At 38.2% G+C, this 20,791-nt stretch overlaps 1 protein-coding gene across 2 annotated transcripts in view; it reads right to left on the bottom strand.

The window, feature by feature from the left end:
* Window positions 1-20,791, bottom strand: part of LOC119648219 (patatin-like phospholipase domain-containing protein 2) — a 72,693-nt gene that overhangs the window by 40,638 nt on the left and 11,264 nt on the right. The gene's annotated exons all lie outside the window — the stretch shown is intronic.

Raw genomic sequence — 20,791 nt, 5'->3', positions numbered from 1 at the left:
TGCCAGAAGGCATCTTTCTCGGCATCAGGTCGACCTGTCTGTGGTGCATACGCGGTGAAGAAGTGAATAGTGCGATCAGCTGATATAATGGTGAGCTTCATCAGCCGATCATCAAATCATTCGACTTCTTTAATGGCATCACGGAAACCCTTTGAGATGGCAATGCCAACACCATATTGAGTGTGTGGGTTACCAAAATAGAGAAGTTTGTAGCCATTTTTACCGCGTTCGCGTTCAATGTCGCAGCTTTTGGCACCAGACCATCGGGTTTCTTGCAGAGCGCAGATGTGAATGCACCTTTTCCGAAGGGCTCTTGCGAGTTTCTCCGTCTTTCCAGTTAGGGTACCAACATTTAGCGTGCAGACACGTATTTGTTTTGTTCGTTGTGTGCAGAGTAACTTGCTTACGTCCTGACGCCGTCCATGCGTCAAGAACCCTTGCCCATTTCTCGACAGGACCGGGGCCCGTCCTGCCGCGTCGACTGAGGTGGACGCCCTAGCATTTCTCCGAGGCTTGTGACTCAATCCGATCATCATGTTTGTAAAGACATTCTATGCATTTTCTTGTCACCAAGAGAGATCAGGTAGGATTTAGCATAGTAGAATAACTCTAGCTATACTCTATTTATCTCTTTCCCTGATTTCAGCATTTTATTTTTTTTTTACTGAGGATAGTACAGAATACGTTGCCTCAAACCCTCCTCCTTTACCTGGGCTTGGGACCAGCATACTATGTTAATAGCATGGATTATGACCCACAATGAAGTGGTAGACGATGACAATTTTTTTTTGTGAAAAGTGTGATAGGATTTATCAGTAACTCTATGCAGGCGCTGGGGGTCTCTTCAGACAATCATTGACAGAGAGACGTTGAAGAGCGTTGTTAAATGGGGCCCTGTTGCTCATTATGATCGGGTATCTTCTTTCGCCAGAACTATTTATAGTTCAAATAGAAGAGGAACAGCATATGGGGGGAAGGCGGTTTAAACTAACAAATATGCATCCTCCTTTACCCTCATCCTCCTTAACGAAAGGAATTTCCTAATATGAAAGCTCTCCAAGATGGAAGAACGTAGCGATTAGGCAGAAGTAATGTGTTCCTGAAACTCAAAGAAAAGAATCACTGCAAATAAACCTGCTTCTTCTACTATAGTGTTTTTCTCATGCTTAAATTGACAGAACGTCATGTCCGCTACAGAACAATCCTTGGTGTACAACACAGTAGTAAGTATTATAGTAGCAAAAGAGCCGCAACTATTGCCAAAATATCCAACGTACGATTTGAACCTGAGATACTGTCATTCTTCCAACTCATGAAATCGACTCTGTAGTAACTCGATCTAGGCACGAACCGTTTCCGCAGTCCTCAGAGCATGTCTGTCACATTTTTCTGGATGCTCTCCACATGCCGAAAATGATGTCCCTTAAAACCATTTTCTTAGTTTGGGGAAAATAAATAACTGCCTTGGACTTATACCCGATAATTACGAAATTAACACAAAGATGTCTTACAGATCAAAAATTTTATTATGGAGATATTATGATCCGAAGCGTTGTCAAAGAAGAAAATCAGCATTGATTCGATCACTCGAGCTTTCTTCGATCGAGGAGATGTCTCGTTGTGCGGCATCTAACTTTACCCCCTTATACGAGGGTTATATTCAAATAAAGGGTCAAAGGGTAGTATAGGTCCCAGGGCGAAACGTGGATTGGTACCCACGATGGGACATTAAACCTGGGAAATGTCTGCTGAACCATCACCAACAGCTCTACTACCAAACCCTATCTCCACCTCCAAGTGGTGACCACTGGGAGCTCTTTCTTAACGAAAAGCTGCAGATGGAGAACGGTGAAGGCAAGCCCCTCTCGCCTAAAAACGGTTAAATTGTATCAACTGGTCCTTCAGGTTGGGGCTTGGGTAGGACTGACAACCCTACACGGAAACAACTTGTTACGAAGCCGCAAAAGGAGCCTCGGCCTGGACGGATAACACAACGACGAACCCGGCAACGAAAACTGAATAACGATTTGTGTATTTTATAATGGACGGGCGCTCCCTGTACAAAGATGGAGCTGCCAAGCAGCTAACCGAGAATCTGCCCCAATACCGGGCTGATGTAACAGCGTTGCAGGAGATGCACTGGACAGGCAACGGCTGCCTGGGAAGAGTCACTACACTATATATCATAGTGCCATCCAGTAAACCATGTACTTGGAGTAGGTTTCTTAGTCAGCCAAAAAATAAAATCTGCTACTATCAGCTTTGAAAATATAGGCGAAAGGCTATGCACTCTGCGTTTGTGAGGCTAATTTAGAAATATAAGTCTCACGCACCCACAGAGGATAATCGGAGAAGGATACCTTCTACGAGGTAGTTGAGCGGACCCTCGAGGCCTGTCCCAAGTACGATATCAAAATCATACTTGGAGATTCCAATATTCAAGTAGAGCTGAAGCCCGGTGTTCAGGCAATACATTGGCTCCCATAGCATACTTAGGGATACCAATGATAACGGACTGCGGATTATTCAACAATACATCGCACGAAATGGTTTTTGGAAGTACCTGGTTTGCGCGGAAAGTGATCCACACATATACGTGGGCCTCTCTAGACGGAACCACCTTCAGCCAAGACGACCACGTGTTGATCAAATGCCGCCACCTCTCAGCCTCGATGACTATCACTATCTCGTTAGCATGGTGCTCCGAGCTCCAATTACAACACCACCAACAATCAGGTGAGAGTGAATACTGAAGGCATTCACAATACAACCCTCTGCAACACCTATAAGGGTGAAATGGATGGCGCAATAACCGCAGTCAACAGAGATCCTGGAGATGAAGCATCAACAAATGATCTTCACAATCACCTGAAGTACGTTATTATAAATACGGCCACAAACATACTTGGCCCCAGCCGCAAAAAGAGTTGGAACGGCTGGTTTGACGGTGAATATAAGCTAGCAACGAAACGGGAGAATGCCGCATACCGAGTAATGAGAGAGAGAGAGACTTATTACGAACTCCGACCAGCGGACAAGCGACTTTACAGACGGAAAATGGAAGCCTGGGAGAACCAACAGGTCTGTGAACTCGAAAAGTACAGGAAGCAACCGCACCAGGCGCGGAAGTTTTACCAACAAATCGGCAGGATGAAGCCTTATACACCTCGATGCTCATCTTGCCGAGACAAAGAGGGAAATCTGATTTCCGACAGAATGGGCATATTAGAGCGATGGGCTGATCAACCACTGAACAACCAGAACATTGGTGAGTTGGAGGTCCCGCCAACTGAAGACGACGGACAAATATTGCCACCACCAAGTATAGAAGGAACAGTCCGTGCAATTCATCGGTTAAAAAATCCTAAGTCGCCAAGAGCCGATGAAATTACAGCCGAATTGGTTAAATATGGAGGCCAACCAATAACATCAAACCGCACTGATCAAACGCGAAGAATAAAGATAGGAGACTACAACTTTGAGACCGTTGACAATTTCTCCTATCTAGGGGCGAAAATCACAACCAACCACTGGTTGTTAGCAGCCAACAGAGCTCATTTCAGCTTACAAAAAATGTTCCACAGCCTTGCAGCCTCGGAGAATTGGGTTCTTAGCAAGAAAAATGGCGAACTCTTAGCCATGTTCGAGAGAAGAATCCTCCGAAGAATTTTTGGACCCCTACATGAGGATGGACGATTCCGTAGCCTACATAACGACGAAATCTATGAGCGATATCATGACGGTCTGATTGTGGATGAAATCCGGCTCAACAGGTTGCGGTGGGCGGGTCACTTAATCCGTACCGATGAGGATGATCCAGCCCGGGAAGTCTATGTTATATGGGTAATATCTATGGTAGAAAAAGAAGACGAGGCAGACCCTGCTTGAGATAGAGCGATGGCGTACATCAGGACACCAGACAGTTTTTAGGGATATCGAATTGGTAGACCTCAGCGTAAAACCGGAGTGTCTGGAGTTCCTTATTAACACAGGCCTAGATCGGATACCGGTTGTTGCGCCGTTGATGATGATGATGATCTGGTCGCAGTCCTGAACCAACCAAAAGGGAATCCAATGTTTTTATCGCACAGACAAGGCACTGTTATTTGCTGCCCAGGCCACCAGAGTGCAGCGATGAATAGAAAGAGATTCTAGAAGAAACCTTGTTTGTGCAGACTGGATGCTAGTGATATGTGCCAAAGATTCCAAAAAAAAACTCATACTTGAGCTAATGTTGGAATAAATCTGTTAAAATCATGCTTAAGTCATTTGAAAATCTCTTTAAGATATATGTTGCCAATTTATTTATTAAATTATTACGACGAATTGAGGGCAAAAAATAAGGCATTTCATAAGGGATGAGCATCCAAAAAGGGTTATTGAAGCAAGCATTTCTTTAACTTTGCAGGTTTTGCGGGGACTGGTCTCCCCTTTTTTAGTTCATCGTTCAAATCAGCTACGGAAAAATTGCCGACGAACCACGAACTACAAAGGATGGCTCGATGAATTCGGTTTCGAAAAGCGGTTCTTCCAAGCTGCTTTTCCATGGATCAGAAAATTGTCAAGAGTGTTAAACAGACATACAGCCCTAGTAATCAAAACTGAGGACACTCAGATATGTCATCTACTCATTTATGTTAACTCTTTTACACTCCAGTATTAGCCCCTTGTAAAAAGAAGTGAAGAGCCACGGTAACAGACCATAAATGAAAAAACTCAGCTAACTGTAAAGCGCTAGAAAAGATGGATTTTTTGAATGTAATAACACTCTGCAAGGTTGGAATACCTTCAAGTTCATTGTCAGGATCAGAATAAAAGTCCACCGAGGAAAAAATGAAAAAGTGATGTGTTACCAGGAGAAGAACTAATTGCTTCCAAATCAGATTATTGAAGCTCGCGGAAAGAGGAATAGTCGCAATCGAATCGGAGGCCTGAGTCATATTATATGAAGTCCGCCTTAAAATTTGAGTTGATGGGCCCACGCAGTTGAATGGAGAAACTTGAAAAAATCCCTTTGAAAGGTCCTGAAGGTGTTTATTATGATACCTCTAGAAGACATGAAAAAACTGTAGTAAAGCGCTTTACAGAGCACTGTTCTCTAGAAAAAATACAAGTAGAGGAGACGATTTTGCATGGCATATACAGTTGTCCGGTTGCTTTGCCTCGGGAAGATCTTTTTTGCCTTGCAGAGTCGTTCCAGCATTCGCAAAAGCATGCAAACATCCCCGACAGAAAACTGTCACAACAAACATTTTGAAGAATTAGACTATTCTTCAAAATGTTTGTTGGCCATTTTTCCATGTTGTTTGTTGGCCATTTTTCCATTTTTTTAATTTTTATAAGATATTAACAATCCTTGCAAAAAAATGCAGAGTATATCCAGTTACTTAGATGGACTTCTATTAATAGTATAAAACACATTCAGTGCAAGCTGTTCTAGAACCAGAATTTCAGAGTCTACTGTCTGATCCGCGTTCTTAAGAAATTATCATATACCCTTAAGCCTAGCTGCCTTCTCGATTTCCTGGTAGGCATCATCCATTTTCTCTAGATTTCAATGATTCTTTTCGAGGGTTCTTTGTTGCTCAGAGCCACCTCTTTCTTATAGTCCACTTTGTGTCAATAACTTTATAATAAATAATTCGCATCAAAAGCGTTTACTACACGTTCATAAGACGGGGCGATGGCTTAGTTTGTTGAGTACCAGTTCCTCGAGCTAATTGCCTCGGATTTAAATCCTAGGTCGCCGTAGATGTTTACAGTTGTTTCTGTGCTCGAGTTGAATGTGAATAATAGAATGTGGATTTTATTTGAAATAATTAGATAGATAGGCTACACGCGACGTATCGCACCGATGAAGAGAACAAGTAATTCCCGAAATATTGGTATATGCGTCCATCTATTTATTTCAAATAATTTTGTCGCTAGAAACACCGCAATATTATAATTAAATAAGGTGTGGATGTCCCATACTCTACAGAGGAGTGCGTTTGTCAACTGTCATGCTTTTAAGATTGCTATGTGCAGTAATCTCAAAAGTATGACAGTGTTAAGACTTTCGGATACCGATAAAGCAAAGACTAAATAATTTATTTATTTTTTTGTTCGACGTAGTATCGTGTTTTTATCCCGTCCAGTTTTAAAAGTTAACTTCCATTTCCAGAACATTTAAAAAAAAGCAAAGGTGTCAAGATGTCCTGGGGGAAAACATTAACTTTTGTTAAACCACGTTTTTTTTACGTTAACTAGGGTTTATTGGTCCCTTTTTCTTTATTTTCTCGGAAATCAAACCAGCATTTATCAGTCAATCCTAAAAATGAATTCCCTCATCACAGTCGCAGAAGTTCTTCAGAAAGTCGGTTAAGATTTTTATACCACAAAACATCCATATTAATTTTTTCCCCCATTATAAAAGTGATAATTTTTTCTAATCATTCCTTCAAATTTGGAAAAAAAAGTGTATCAAATCTAACAGACGTCTACTGGACTCTGAACTGTTGCATTCTATTTGTCCTTGCAGACTTTGCAAAAATGTGCAACATTCCTTATCTTTCATGTGGTATTTTTATTTAAATAATTGAATTTTAATGTCAATGTCAGCATGAGTTTATTTTGGCAACACATCAGAATTTTGCTTCGTCTGAAAAATGTATAATTAACACATTTCAAACTTTTTTTTCCCAGTAAATAGTTATCGTTTGAGACGGTCAAAGACATAATTAATCAAATTACGCGCTTCGTACTCCCACACGAAACACCAAATTTCGAAATATAATGATTTATGTCAAAAATAGATGAAAAAAAATAATATAATAAGACTTTGTGGGGTAATTATTTTTGATAAAGTTTTTGTAGGAATTCCAATGCCTTTTTATGGAAGATTGCAAAAATATTGAGATATATTAGTGTGAAATTTTTATATTTTTTTATATATAAGTCTCCTTGATGGAATTATTTCTCTATCTACATTTTTATTTATAAATTAGTTCAATGATCTCTTTATATTTAGCACGTTCTATAGATGCTAAGTACAGACAAAAATTGTAGTTTACAAATGAAAAAACTAGCTTACGGTTCAGAGAACTTTATTCATAAATTTGACCAAAGTACCATTTTATTTATAGCAAATGGTTGGTATAATCAATTCTGAATTTTAACTTCTCAGGCGCCTTAATTGAAGCTCTTTCATTTTCCCATAGTAAAACTTCGTAATTTTCTGATTGTAAATGAAAACAACTTAAAGAATTTAAACTTTGCCCTTCCCTTCGGTTAAGATATTCCATCTGATGGTAATATCGATCATGGGTCGTATAGAATTATATAAAATAAGGGTTTAAGGTAGTGATCCATTCTCTCTTCAATGCAAAACATGCGACTATTTATACTTTACAAACATGACCCAAACTCCACTTTTCTGGACTTATGCTCCATCCAAGGAAATTAAATGCTAAAAGCCTTATATGTGCAAACTGGTTACTTGAGTAATACATATGGTAACCATTGAAGTTACATAACAAACCTGAAATATCTTATTCGAGTTGATACTTTCAAAATTTCTTCTTATGCAGAAGTAAATTGAGCCAGCTAAAGACCAACTTCTCCTAACGCGATACGAGTACATCACATGTTATGTGGCGTGACTCGATTGAATAAACTTATAAACCAACCCAATAAACGCCAGAGCTCCAAAGATACATCTTATAAACAAAAGTGAAGCCAGAAGAACCTTCAAGATACATATAGTGTGTACTCATGCCATACAATGCCTTCCTTCATCTTCAATTAAATACGATAGGAGCAGAAACTTTGTGTCGCTGAAGTAACAGGAGGTCACCAGTCTCCATATACGATATGCGATATCAATTGGAGAAAAATCTACGCTAATTGTGTCAGCATAGATAATACTATATATGCATACTGCGCTGAAGGCTTGGCATGATGTAATTGGAATGTTAACAAAGACGCGCCCCTGCCGGCTTATCAGAACACAGCTGAACAGCTGCGTACCATATATGTAAATAAGATAGGAGATTGTGCACGAGGAAAGATACTTTGGCTCAACTATGAAGGATAATTGGTTATCATATGATGATATGAAGTCCACATGATTATGCTTGTTAGAAGTAGAGTATTGCTTATCAGTTTTGCAATGACCAAGAGCATTCTGAATGGCATATCAGGCGGCATGTTTTCTTCTCTTAGAGCGGAAGATAAAGAGTGACAATGTTAATGTCGCAACATCCACTTTGGAATTGAATATTTTTGTTTGATATGATCACGAATGTTTCTCCATAGTAAATTGTACAATTAGAAGCTGATAATATATTCAATTAGAGAGCAGAATTCTTCCGAAAGTAATTTACTGACTTTGTGAGTCAGATGAAATTTACTCCGAAGTTGATTGAACCGATTTTTATGAAACTTGATAAATATATGGGACCTATGAATTTGATTGTGTTGACGAGAATGTAAGGAGTTTGTGTAGATATCAAATCATTAAGGATTTAATTTTAAATCTAAAGAACTATAAGTCTCCCCGGAGTTGAATGGAGTGGAGATATCCATTTTGTTCAACCACAACATTTAGGTATTTAGTGGGGATTACTTTTAGATTGAATAACAAGAGGCTGCATATTTCGCATATGCACTCGCATATATGTATGATTGCCATATGCCGGTTGACAGCTGACAGATTTCTTACAAAAAGTTGGCCGATCGGCTTTACCCTTGGACATTTAACAACAAAGTAAAAACGGAAAACAAATCTCTGCATCTCCATTTTTCAATGTTTTACTTCTGTAAAAGGAAGAACGTCACTCAAGCTTGCGAAAAATTGCGAAAAGTTCACAGTGGCGATCATCTACGAGAACGTCAGTGGCAAACCTGGTCCAAAAATTTCGCGTTAGTCATTTTGGTATCAAAGATACTTCTCAATCGGGAAGGCCTACCGAACTCACATTAGATGACACTAAAGCTTGCAGTAATATGGAAGATCTTTCAAAAAAGTGTTCATTTTCACTAAAGAAGTTTTAATGCGTAAACAAAAATTTGATTTCTTATAATCTCAAAGAAAAAAACGCGTATCCGCAAAATGCTGCAGAAACGTGGAGGAAAAGTCCATTTTTAAAAAGAAAAACTTCATTCAAGAAGAGTTATGTTCTTAGTGTGGTGGATTGGAAGGTTGTGGTATTTTTTGAACTTGACAACACTCAATTAATCAATTCAGTGGGGTACGGTCGACAATTCGACAGGTGTCTCGAGCTCGTCAAACATAAGGAAAATGTAATCCATTACAACCGAGCAGACACATTTTGGAAATTTGTCAGAAAATTGGAGCTTGCATACGGTGCGTTGCCCCACCTAGCACACTCTCCCGGTCTTGCGCCATCCGACTTCCACTTGCTGCGATACGATTCCAAGCTCTACGTGGAACGTTACGTTCCACGTCTTCTTCAGAATTTTGAAAATCACCGAAAAGTGGGTATAGATCATCAAATGGTAAAAATATTTCATTAAGAGGCCTTTGTTCATTATGTGAATAAATGACTTTAGAAAACATATAAAAGATCGGAACGAATTTCAACCCAACTTAATATAACGGACTTCAAGTTAGCTGAATCGTAGTATAAACCAGAAATTGGCATTCCTCACGAATCGACCCAGCCCAAATATTATCATGAATATTATATATTATATTATTTATATAAAAATTATCTTGAATGGTCTAATCAACTCCCCCAACCAGATTTGGCCTAATATTGAAAAATCTAGGTTGGGCCTAGACAGTTATGAGCCTGTCAAATCCTAGATGGATTAATTTATTTTGTCGTTAACATAGGCTTGGTTAGAACTATCTCTTTTCTGGCGTTGTCTAGAATATTCTAAGTGGAGTCTAGATAATTATTAACTGGCGCAGAAATTCATCAGAATTACGACGAAAAAGTGTCAAACCGGCCCCAAAGTCAATAACACGATTGCATTTATTCTCTGCTGAAAAAAAAACCAGATCCAAATGCTGACATTTTTCTCGCTCACAATTTTCGGGCAATATTGAAAACGCGTGTGGCCTCAACTATTTTGTGCATTTCGTGTCGATCACTTAAAATTATATCGTGGATTTTGTCAATGGGTGTCCAAACGATGTTCACCTTTTGTGGATATACGGCCGTACGTACATGGTTGCTACCACAGGGCAGATGCGCAGTGAACTTCCCTAACTCAACATTAATTTCCTTCCTTTCCTTTGCTCGAAACTCACATTTGAAGGTTTTGTGTAAAACAAAACCTTATTAAAATTGGTTTACTATCTGTCTGTCACACGCATTTTTCGGAAACGGTTATAGCGATTGACATCAAATCGGGTGATGTAATTTTTTTTTCACCTAATATAATCCTGTGGGATATCAAATGAAACGTCCCAGTTAGTTTTGATCATTTCTTTCACGGACCCATACGCAGAAACAACTCAGCCGAAAAATCTGAAAAAAAATAAGGAGGCTACCGCTATACAGGGTGGTCCAAGTCTTCTCACATGGTCCAAAATTCCTTTCAAACCAAAATAAAACGCGGAAAACAACTGAAATATCGATATAATGAGGAAATGCAAGAACAAAATGTTGTCTAGGGTCTATTGTAAGTGTTTGAATTGCGCATCTTCGCAGTTGATGCAGTCATCGAGGCGCTGAATGCTGAATGAAAAGGGAACGGGAAGACCCCACGCCCACCGATAACACATCCCTGGAATACGTCATCTAGGTAACCACGGACCATGACTGCATAAGGCGATGGCGCAGCGTCTTGCTGGAAGTACAGGTCATCAAAACTGGGAAGCTGCTGTATTCCTGGGAGGTAGTAATCTTGCAGCATCTCCAAATACCTGTAAGCGTTGACATTGCCGTCAAAGAAATAAAGGCCATAAATACCGGCTTCCGAAATTTCACCCCACACAGTCAATGCTGACTAGTTTAGCTGCTCTTCCAACATGAGATGCGGATTCGTGAAGTTCCAATACAGGGAGTTATGACGATTCACGTTTCTCGATAACTTAAACAACAAATGTCCACTCAAATGTTTTTATAAAAGAAATACACAAAACCTTTCACACGTGAAGCGTCCAGCTTCCGGTTCCCCAGCTTGTTTTTATTAGAATATAGTCTTGTACAGGGTTTGGGAAGTAGGCCGTTGGGCTGTAGGCGACTTAAGTGTCAGACGACATGATGGTGAAGGGGTAGAGCGCTCTCCTCTCAATCTCAGTGCTCTGGATTTAAATCTCAGTCATCATCGATGTTTTTATTCGTCTCGCTGATGTGAGCTTATCACTTGCACCAACTGATTCACCAAATTTGTTCGAATAAATTAAATTGTTGTCAAAACAGGAAGAGCCGTGATTTTGTTTACACAAAACCTTATTAAAATCGATCTACTATCTGCCGTGTCTTTCATGCGCATTTTTCTCGGAAACGGTTACAACGATTGACATCATATTGGGTGGAAAGGTGGGAACTGTGCACGCTCACGCATGCACACCTTGCTTAAACCTAGACTGGTTTAGTAGTCCTGGGCCCGCCATCCATTTAATGGCGGGCCGCAATTGTTCAAACCAAGCGATTTCCGTCGATATAATTCATACCCTTGATAGGTTTTGAATTTAATAAAAACAAGTCGGGAAACCGGAAGCTGGACGCTTCAGGTACGAAAGGTTTTGTGTATTTCTTAGTACGTAGCACGTAATATATCCATATATTATGTGAGAGTATCTACTTTCGGGTGATATTGACATTCATAGTCTTCAATTTTCAAAGAAACAACAAATTTAAGGTATTATAACTTTGTTAGTAATAGTGCGATTTCCACCAAGCTTGGTAAGATCATGCTCTATATTATAGCCTATATCACTGCAAAATTTCATAGTACTAGGATGAACTTAAGGCGGGTTTCTAACCAATTACAAAAAATTGTAGTAATATACTATTATTAACTTTATTTAAACAGATATCGGCATGGAAGGTATTTCGGAGCCTAGGCACCATATAGTGGCAGCTTCCTGATTTTTTTCAGATTTTTCGGTTTAGTAGTTTCTGAGAATGGCCCCCTTAAAGAAGTGATCACTTTCAACCCCCCGCGCTCCCCACTCTTCCAACGAATGTCAAAACTAAGGTCGGCTTTGAAAAGTACTAATCGAGACCTTTAATTTGATACCCCACATGATTATATTTGATGAAAAAAAATTTTACACCCCCCTTTTGCATGTATGGGGACCCCCCCTTAAATTCGACGTAAAAGGATGTAATTCACTGTATGCGTGAGCGTTCACAGTTCCCACCTTTCTACCAAATTTGGTGTCAATCGCTATAACCGTTTTCGAGAAAAATGCGTGTGACGGACAGACAGACAGTAAACCGATTTTAATAAGGTTTTGTGTTTACACAAAACCTTAAAAAGAGCTAAATACAACCTGTCACCGCAGGGTAAAGGTGATGAGATCGCCTCTGCCCTACCATCGAAACCGTCAAAGCCAAATACATAATTTTTGAAAGTACTGGACACATGCCCAAGAAAAGATTTGTCCGTGCACTTAACAGAAGGAGTAAGTTGCTTCTCGAACAATGGCGACCTCAGGACAACTCATTCCCAAATAAAGTTTTTATTTATTTCCGTCGTAGTTATATTCATTTAAGCTCGAATATCGTAAAGGTTGTTTCAAATCTCCCACTGACAATGCAAATATGCTGTTAGAAAGTACAAAACAATCGAAAGTCCAAGGTTCCTAAAGATAAAATTTCGAATAATTAGGTTTGTCAGAAAATAGTCTGTATGGGAAATGGTAAAAATATCATCCAAATATTTTACACAAAACATAGCAAGGCCTTTTATCTGTAGATCACTTTCGATCCTGTCCACAAATAGGTCACCCAAGAACGATCAGGCAGCGCAATGATTGAGAGGGTAGAGCGCTAGTCATTTAATTCCGATTGCTCTGAGTTCGAATTTCAGTCGTCATGGATGTTTGTGTTCGTCAAGCTGATATGAGATTATCACTTGAAGTTGCAGCGGTGAGAAGATTTACATAGAAGAAATCAACAGACTGATTTTGGTACGTTGATGAGAGCTCGCGATAGAACCCGAAAAAATAAGAGTAAAATCCTGACGTCGATAATAGCCTAATTTGTATTGTTAATTTCTTCAGCGGGAGATTTTCAACGTCTGCAATAGTGATACATTTTCGAAAATTGAAAAAATTAAGGCAGGAGTACCACAAGGATTTGCTCTGGATCCTCTACTATATTCCACATATGCTCGCAACTTCCATTATAGACCCCTCCCCACCCCTCTCAGCCTTTAGCCAAGGTCCACTTAGTTCATGCAAAGTTAAAGGAAATAACAATAAAGTGTTATGAGAGAAGTCCACTCAATCAAAATTCTTTTAATAGCATTCTTCAAGAATAAATTTTCTAATAATAATTAGAAGGACATGTGTTTGCCGAATTTTGTTGTCCTTGTTTCTCAGGAACCAATGAATATATCTGAGCGATTCTTAGTAAAGATTCCACGAAATACCTAAATGAGAACATATTTTTCAGGTGTTTAACGACATCTAGAATTTTACTTTTGTAATGTAAAGTTGTGACGCAAGTCTGTGTGTTCAGAGGAATTTTTAAAATGTAAAGAGGAGGACTTGTTAGCACTGATGAAGGGAACAAGTGGTTCCCGAAATATCGGCATTTGCAAAATATAAATCAACACTAGCGAATAGGAAAAACAAGTTTTTATTATTTCAAATTTAAAGAGGTTATTTACATTTTTCAAGACTTCTACATTTTCCCATGTTAGCTTACGACCTATTTCGACGATATGTCTAATCACCGCCGACCTTATGTACGGGATTTTGTGCTTTTCGCCTCATCAGGCTGTTTGAAATGTTCCATAACTAACCTTTTGGTTTACCCTACGTAACTTAAGTCACAATCTCAGCAAGTTATCTTGTATATCCCGCTCTGTTCGGTTTTTTCTCTTGCGTCCCTGACTCCAAGCAGATTTTTTTCCCCAATCATTTTTCCCAACAACATCCTGGCCGTACTTAAAACCTGGATAAGTTCCGAACACAACTTGACGAAACTGAATTATTCTGTGTGGACGCTGAAATTAACAACCGCATTTCATTTAATTTTGATTATCGCTTAGAGTTAAAAATTAAAGTAAAATTATAAAAGCTTGCATGATCAATTTTGTGACTTTAACCATTTGGGAATTTATTCGCCATCTATACTTTCTGTATCCCCTTTTGCGCCCAATGCAACTTTGATTCTTCTTAGCAAACTATTAACGAGCTACCTGGACACATTTTCAGGAATGACCTGCCATGCAAGACGTACTTTTACCCACAATTCTTCCTTGCGTCCTGGCTCTCCAGTAACCGACCTATTGAAGACTTCGTAGGTATTCTATGGGGCTCAGGTCTGAAGACTGGTGAGGCCTTAAAAGATTGTAATATCATTATTTTTAAACCACGATTTTACTGATTTGGGAGGATGTTTAGGATCTTTGTTTTACTGGAAAATAATGTCCGAAGGAGTTGCATCTAACTTTCTGCAGATTCCACGAGTTCGGCTATCAAAATATCAATATATTATGTTGCAGCCTTCTTTTCAAGGATTCTTTTGAAGTGTTCCAATGCCTTTGGCCATCATACATCCCCGCACCATCATGAAACTTCCACCAAATTCAAAGGTGCCATAATTGCAGTTTCCCACTGGGAGTTTTTCAGACCCACTCGTACCCATTCGATCCCAAATATTATAGTTGATTTTGGATTCGGCGGACCACAGCAGCTTACTTCAATCCTCATCAATCCACTGCGACTACTTTCTTGCCAAATCTAGACGTTTCATATGCCTTGTTAATAACAAGGGTCTTTTGACTAGGGGTCTTCCTCGTAAGCAAACGTCTCGTAGCGTTCGACGTTTTTTTTAGCTGATATGGTCTGAGTTGACAAGGCATGTAATTTGAACTACATTTGGAACCGCAGATTACGAAAAATTTTCTTTCGTTGCCTTCAGAAGCAGTGTTTACTCGATCTTTTTGACAGGAAGATAATCGATACTTTTCTGGATTCTACTTACTAAACCCCTGGTTACGCTTGCAAATATGAAATTCGCCGATGAGATACAACATCTCCTTAAAAGATTTTGATGATCTATTGGCTTAGTTCTTCCCTCATATTTCATCCTTAAAGAAAAACCAGATACATACAATGTGGATAGAATTCTACACACGACAAAAGCGTGTTCAGTTTTAGAGTTACTGCATCTAGTGACTCAGCCTTATGGATTTCAAAACAACACTTAATTAAGTCAATTATAGAAAGACGAAACTAAGTCTTTCAAACTGAAAAATTTGGTGTAAATCGTGCCAAAAGCAGTGACATGGTATGACAGGTAAATTTGCATTCTGAATGGGAAATTACCAATTAAACACTGAAGGAGGAACTACTGATTCCCGAGATGTGGTGCTTGTTTGAATAAACGAAACTGTCGTCAAGGCAGGAAGAATTGTCATTTTTTTCACTCACTCCAAACATCGCCAATTTGATACCAATCATTATTTGAAATTTTAAATTTCAAAAACCAAATTCGGTGATTGGGCGAATATCAAAAAGCTCTTCATACCTGAATTGATTAATTAGACTTTTCAGTAGTTGAGTATTTTCGGGATATTTGGCCATTTTTTCCCTGAAATTGTGTGAACTATTTCGAGCCAAAACAGAACTTTGCACTCCCTAAAATAAATATTTTCAAATAATACAAAATTCACCACCAGCAGCAACATCTTCATACGTTCATACATGGAACTTCTACATTGCATAACCATATTTACGTGCGTCATCCGGAAACTATACGCCCAAGTAAACAGAACGCATTTAAAAGTGTCAACTGCGATAAACAACAACAATAATCGGAGGAGCTGAGTGCTCTTTCTATCTCTTCACCTATTCTCTGACATGACTTCCACATAACAAGTGAATTAAATGAATTCACTACATTCAGTGCTAAAGATACTATGCCATTTCGAAATCAGAATAACTGACAACACATGGAGCATATGCTGGCTTTTGCGGTTGATTGGGGTGCCTCTAGCATAAAAATAAAACAATGCAAAACCCAAGTTATTCCCACTAATATATCTGATTTCACACGTGTGTTTTCTTTTCGTATCTATAATTAATGTTTCACTAAACTATTTGTAAACAAAGTGTTCCATTAAAACGCATAAATAGTTCTGTTTGTGTTGGATCGTTCAAACCTTGAGGAGGCGAATGCGTATATATATGACCGTGAAAATTATGATTCCAGACTATCTGTTACAAAATGGTGAGGGGTTAAAAAGATACATAATATTGCTGTCAACATGCGCTTAGTGTGCATATCTAATTTTTACCTTGAACAAAATTTTGTGGTTTATATCGAATCCGACAAGTTCAGATTTTGTGTGATACATACACCTTTTGCAAATACTGTGGCTTCGGGTTGGATTACAAAAGGGGTGTGTTTGTTATATTTAGTAATAAAGACAATTATGTTATAATATTAGCTGTGGTGGGTTTAGTTGCGTTGAATATGCTCTTCTAGTGATGTAAATTGAAATATTATGTGCAAAATATTGCAAGTGATTATGGAATATAAGAAGGAAAAAATGCGAACATTTAATAATTGAAAAAAATGGAATAATTCTCTTAGTTTGTATTTTAAAAATTTAAAAAAATTAAAAACATCCTCCTCATCATATCTATCAGTTGATTTTGCAACAGATATTCTCAATAAATCATAATATAAAATCTTATATTATTTGAATCAATATGATTAAGTGAATGAACTAAAATAAAAATTAAAAAAATAAATTAGAATAAAAATTAAAAAAAAATAAATTAAAATAAAAACGGAAAATTTAAAAAAAAGATAATTGCAAATTCAAAGGAAAAACTATTAATAAATAAAAAAATAGTAACCAATGGATTTCATATAAATTAGGGTCAACCTCATCAAAATTGGTCCGTTTTATTTTTTGATTAATATTATAAAATGTTAACCATAATTTTGTTTATAAGCGAAAATAAGAAGAATCCGGTCCAGAATCCTAGCTTGATGAATGCTGTGGTGGATACATGATTATAGGGCGTCAAGGAGTTACTGATTTATCTATAGACCGTGGGTTCAAAACCTTTCAAAAACTAGTCTAAGGAGGTAAATCGTAGCTCATTGATAAAAGTTAATGGATGCATTTATGGTATTTTTTGTGAATTCCCTAAAATTATGCAGTAACAAATTATAACAAATTACAACTTGTTATTATGATATGTCGCACATACTTCTAGAAAACATGATACCTTCTGCCTTTAATCTGTACCAAACTACTAAAACATTATGTGAGAAATTATCTATATTGATGCATGCAAGCTATAATTCATAAACTCAAACACCTTTTATGAATGGAAAGATTTCTTTTGAACGTGCTGTGAATAGTCTTTTTATAAAGTTAATTAAATAAAAAGTTAAAGTAGATCTAAACGTTTTTATAGTCGCTCAATTTGTTAAGCGAATGAAACAACTTTCATTTCTTTGCAGTCTGGTCAAAATGGTTTTTACACCTTCTTCCTGTCCATCGTGCTATTGTTAGTCTAAGAGCTGAAAATATTTTCTGAAGATCATTCCAGGAAAGCTTTTTTAACCAAGATTTTCTAAGGACTATACAATCATGATAAAAAGCGCGTCCTTGATTGAATCTATCCATCGATTATCAATTAGGTGCATATCATTCATCAAAACTGCTTGGAAGCAGGAGCAGACAAATTTCACATTTAATAAACCCAAGCCAATAAAGTATTTTTATATTTTTAGATTGATATCAATTTACAATTGTCTGAGAATAACCACGAAATATCCGTGCTTTCCAAAATCATAATCTTATCAATACACTTGGTTGCACAAAAGATATAAATTACCACTGCAATGATGTTTTTTATTTATTTCATCTAGAATAATTGTGGGATTTCACTTTTTTTTTCACAGTTATCGATTGCTAACTGTAATTGTTTGTTAATAATCGTATTAGTCATTTTATCACGAATAGAATCTTAGAAAGTTTTTTTTTGTAATCTGTGACCATATGCCTTCGATAACTCAGGTGATCAAAGATCAAATTCAAGAGTAGTAATTATTCACCTTTTCTCCATTGTAAAACTGATAGCCAAAATAATTATTAAATAAAATTTAGATTTTTAGATTTTAGATTTTTATTTATTAAATAAAATTTAGATGGCTCCCGGAACACATCATAATATTATGAAAACGAACCCCCTTTTCTGCAAAAAAGGAAAGTATCTTAGTTTTCTATATTTAATCATATAATGAAAAATTCGGGTTTTTGACGGGGTCAAAAATTTTGACACTTTATAAAATGAGATTAACATATTAAGAGGCTAAGCATCGATGTTATTTTTTTAAAAGAGAATACAATAATCTTTCTATCGAAGAACTGCTTCGCTTCACATATATTATGTGAGTTCCACCAAAATAAAATATTCATCGGATTTTTTGCAACTCTTTGTAAAGGACCACCGAATTCGTCAAATTCAAATTCTTCTCACAGATATAAAATGGGATTGAGATTCGCATTAGAAGCAGCTTTTGTTTATTTAATTGGTTATTAATTAATTTTCTACGAATTTCGACGTGTGCCAGCCTTGGGTCGCTGTCATCCGCATTTTTCGTTATACGTAGGGTAATATTTTCCATCCTAAGAGGTTTTAAAAACGAAGCCTTTCAGTAGAAAACGAGTTAAGCTTGCCTTCACCGTTCTATAAGATTTTATCCTTATCTGTAACGGGTGAAGAGCCCAAAAATATAAAAGAAATAAACCCTTTCTGTTTGAGGATTTGAATGGTTTTGAGGTCCCATGTACTTGACGTCTAGACCGACTATGAGTTATGCCCTTGTCGAGTTTTTAAAACAATTGATGCCAACAACACCAGCAGTTTCTTTCGCTCATTCTGCTCCACAGCCCAGTAATGAAGCAGCGTCTTAAGGGGCGAACCCCACTTGTTGTCCAAAAATAGGTTAATTTTATGACTTTTTTAAGAAAACTAGGAACCTCTTTTGAACGGTAATTATATTATGCTAAAAGGCACATATTGAAAAAATACTCTACGGTTATGTTACAAATGGCCATAAAAAAAACCCTATTTTTATTTTTATGTTTTGCGATGACTAAAATTGAGGCAAACTGGATCATCTGCACCAAAAAATGTTAATCGATTTAGTTAATTAACAGTAAAAACTAGTCTTTGATGGAAGGATTTGAAAAAAAAATTTCACAAAACGCGGTACAGTCAAAATTAAAAGTTCGATTTTTCACTCAGAAAAACGGTCGTTTTTGGACTATAAAACAGCGATTTTTTATGGAAAAAAATCAAAACGACTAAACACTTCATTTTTAAGGTTTTGTGTAAAACAAATATTGTAATATCAAATGAAAGGTCTCGGTTAGTACTTTCCGAAACCGGTCTTAGTTTTGACATTTGTTGGAAAGGTGGAGAGTGCGGGGGTTTGAAAGTGATCATTTCTTTAACGGACCCGTTTTCAGAAACTACCCAACCGAAAAGTCTGAAAAAAATCAGGAAGTTAATAATCGGAATGGAGGGTATTTCGGAACGTAGGCACCATATAATGGGAGCCTCTTGATTTTTTTCAGACTTTTCGATTCGACAATTCGTCGAGATGATATCTATCTTGGAATTGGCCTTCACGCTTGATGGCTTCTCCTAATTGGGTCTTTTCTGTAAGATAGTTGAGATCTCCGATTCCCAGAGAGCACGTTGGTGCAGATGGGCGGATCCCGGGGGTGAATTCAATGGAAGGGCACTTGAATGGAGCATGCCTCACACAGACTCCAAAGGGAAAGGAACTCTGGAAATGGCGGCGAGAACAGGACTGGTAGTTCTAAACACTGGATTCAACTCAACGTTCCGCCGCCCATGCTGCGAGTGAAGCATTCCAGACGTAACCTTCGCATCGGAATCACTGGTGTCGCTGGTAGACGGGTGGCGGTGAATTACCTCGGGTTGACTCTTGGCTCAAAGATAAGCTTTTTTGTTCAAGTCGCGCACTGAGTTTTGGCGTTAAGTAGGTTAATGGCAAATATTAGGGTTCCTACATTTAGCAGGCGACGTCTCCTGATGAGTTCATCACAGTATGTCCTGCTCTACGGCGCAGAGGTATGGGCTGGCGCTCTTGGCAGGGAGGTATATGGTAAGCGTCTCGCGCAAGAACAAAGACGGGAAACTTTGCGGGTGACGTCTGCGCACCGAACTGTCTCTGAACCGACCGTGATGATGATCGCGGGAGTGATCCCCGTTGCCCTTCTTGTTAAAGAACGTCAAACTATATACAAGCGCAAGGGAGAAGAGCCAAGGGAGGTGGCTGCTCGTGAAGAACGGCAACGCACCCTAGACAAGTGGCAACTCTCTTGGCAAAATGCAACTAGAGGCAGATGGACTCCGCGACTCATTGGCAACTTAGATCCGTGGCTGAATCGGAAGTATGGTGAGACTGACTATTTCCTTGCCCAATTCTTAGGTGTGCATGGGGGGCTTTCAGTCTTAGCTGCACAAGATTGGAAAAGCACGATCTCCGGATTCTGTGTTTTGCAATGGAGTTGTGGACGACGCCCATCACACTTTTTTCCTTGTAGAAGATGGGATGCGATTCATCAGCAGCTCTATTCAAACACAGGGGATCTC

This window comes from Hermetia illucens, chromosome 2, assembly GCF_905115235.1.
Source record: "Hermetia illucens chromosome 2, iHerIll2.2.curated.20191125, whole genome shotgun sequence".
Classification (NCBI taxonomy): domain Eukaryota; kingdom Metazoa; phylum Arthropoda; class Insecta; order Diptera; family Stratiomyidae; genus Hermetia; species Hermetia illucens.
This window is presented reverse-complemented; position numbering and strand designations above follow the sequence as displayed.